This window comes from Capsella rubella, unplaced genomic scaffold (assembly GCF_000375325.1).
Source record: "Capsella rubella cultivar Monte Gargano unplaced genomic scaffold, Caprub1_0 scaffold_6, whole genome shotgun sequence".
Classification (NCBI taxonomy): domain Eukaryota; kingdom Viridiplantae; phylum Streptophyta; class Magnoliopsida; order Brassicales; family Brassicaceae; genus Capsella; species Capsella rubella.
Window position 1 is genome coordinate 1,007,142 of NW_006238918.1, and position 2,900 is coordinate 1,010,041.

The following is a 2,900-nucleotide window of genomic DNA, read 5'->3' on the forward strand; positions in this document are numbered from 1 at the left end:
TTTTTTTTTTTTTTTTTAGCGCGGCAGTGGCGCTTAATAGTAGTAGCGTTTGAGATTGCCGGAGTTCCATGACCGGGGAACGGGCGTGCCATCCATCGTTAGGAGTTCATAAACTCCAGGTCGGACGATTTTGGAGACAAGGTAAGGGCCTTCCCAGTGCGCGCCGAGTTTGCCGGCATTGAGTTCGGCTGTGTTCTCGAAAACCTTCCGGAGGACCAAGTCGCCTTCGTCAAAGTGGCGAGCCTTGACCTTCTTGTTGTAGAATTTCGCCGCGGCCTATTGATAGTTTTGTATACGGAGGAGTGCCTTGTCCCTTTCTTCCTCGAGGCAGTCAAGACTGTCTCGTATCATTGAATTGTTCAGCGCGGGATCGTGTACAAGCATAGAGCGACCGAGCGTCGGTATCCCTACTTCGGCCGGGGCGAGTGCTTCCATGCCATAAGCAAGTGAGAATGGCGTTCTTCCCGTAAACCGTCGAGGTGAGGTTCGGTGGGACCATAGGACGCCGTCGAGCTCGTCAGCCCAAACGCCTTTCTTCTCCTCTAGGCGTTTTTTGATGCCGTCGATGATCGTTTTGTTCGTGGCTTCGGCCTGGCCGTTACCTTGGGGGTACCTTGGCGTGGACTTACTCAGGCGAATTCGCCAACTCGCGCAGAATCCTTCGAATTGTAGCGAGGTGAACTGGGTTCCATTGTCCGTGACGATTTCGTATGGAAGTCCATGGCGGCATATGATGTTTTTCCATACGAAGTTCTGCACCTCCTTTGCTTGAATTCTAGCGTAAGATTCGGCTTCAACCCATTTCGTGAAGTAGTCGGTCATGATGAGGATGTATTTTTTTTGTCGTGAGGCGGGTAACGGACCGACAATGTCCATTGCCCAACGCATGAATGGGTAAGGTTGGGAGGCCGTGCGAAGGAGCTCGGTCGGAGCGTGGATGAGAGGCGCGTGCCTTTGGCATTTTTCGCACTTCGCCACAAATTTGTCGCAGTCCGAATTCATTGTTAGCCAAAAATGACCAGTTTTGCGGATTCGTAAGGCAAGAGCTCGCCCACCGGAGTGATTTCCACCTGCGCCTTCGTGTACTTCTCGCATAATGTCATCGACCTGGTCGGAACCTACGCATGTGAGGATAGCAGACGGAGTGATACGGAAGAGGTCTCCCTTCAACGCGGTGTATTGGGCACTTCGTGTACGCAGACGCCGTGCCTCCCACTTATCCGATGGTATTATGCCGTCTACGATGTAGTTAATTATCTCGGAGCGCCAATCGTTTCGGACTTTGGGATGACCGCTTATGGGGTTGCCGATGTTGGCTTCTGCGCGGGGGGGGGCGGATCATTCGATGAAGCGGGCGGGATGTGCGTTGTTAGATCGTCGTCGTTAAGTGGCGCGGAGACCACGAGAATTTGTCCGGGTGGTAGCGATGCAGCAGTAGCTTCCACATTAATATTGTTCGGAGTTGCTTCAGCGATTGGTTGCGAGGAGCTCGAACCGTTATTCGGAGTGGCAGCTGCGGAGCCAGTCGACGCGGACGCGCCAGGAGAGCAATCCAAAGTCGAATCGACAACCAATGCATTAGTTTTTGCAGAGGTCGGATCTACAACTAAGGCGGCAGGCTTTTCGTTTGTGGGCGCGGTAGCGTTTGAAGTCGGCTCGGCGACTGAAGTCGTGATCGGTTGGGCTAGTGAAATCAGGTCGATGCTAGGATGGTCGATGCTCTCAACGGGTATGACTCGGCGGAGATCCGGATTGGATGTGGACGCGAGCGTTGCGAGTGCGTCGGCTGGCGCGTTGTCACTCCGGGGGATCTTGGTCAAGTCGAACTGCTCGAATAACTTTGAGAGATCTCGGACGACTTTGAGGTATGCATCCATACGATCGTTCTTAGCCTCGTAATCGCCGCTAAATTGGTTTGCAACGAGTTGGGAGTCGCAGTATGCCTGAATTCGTTTAACTCCGATGCCGTGTGCTAGTCGGAGCCCTGCAATCAATGCTTCGTAATCTGATTCATTGTTCGAGGCGGTAAAGGCGAGGCGGAACGATTGTTCTAATATTTCACCCGTTGGCGACTGCAAGTGCACTCCAATCCCCGAACCGTGTTTAGAGGCTGCGCCATCTACGTACAATGTCCATTTCTCGTTTGGCGGGACTCCTTGATCGAGATCTGGCGAGAGCTCAACAAGGAAATCTGCGAGGACTTGTGACTTGGCACATGTTCGATACTTGTATTGGATATCGTACTCCCCGAGTTCGATGGCCCATTTTGCGAGTCTGCCGGACTGGCTTGGACTGTGGAGAATTATTCGGAGTGGTTGATTGGTGAGAACTTCGACAGAGTGGGACTGAAAATACGGCCTGAGCTTACGCGCTGAAATGACAACCGCATATGCAAGTTTCTCCAAAGTGGGATAGCGAAGCTCTGCGCCATCAAGAGTTTTACTGACATAGAAGATTGGGTGCTGCTCGCCGCGATCCTCTTTGACAAGGACACCGCTGACCGCCGAAGTTGATACGGCAATGTAGAGGTACAAAGTCTCTCCTTGGTCAGGTTTTGCGAGCACCGGAGGAGACGAGAGATAGTCTTTGAGCTGTTTGAAAGCTTCCTCGCATTTGTCGTCCCACTCGAACCGTTTATTGCTACGTAGCAGTTGGTAAAACGGGAGGCACTTGTCAGTCGAACGCGATATGAATCGATTTAATGCCGCAATGCGTCCAGTAAGGCGTTGCACTTCGCGAGTGTTTCTTGGGGAGGGGAGGCTGATGATCGCAGAAATCTGTTTGGGATTTGCTTCGATACCTCTTTGGGTGACGAGGTATCCCAGGAATTCTCCCGACTTCACTCCGAAAGTGCACTTAGCAGGATTCAACTTCATGCTATACTTGTTCAGGACTTCGAA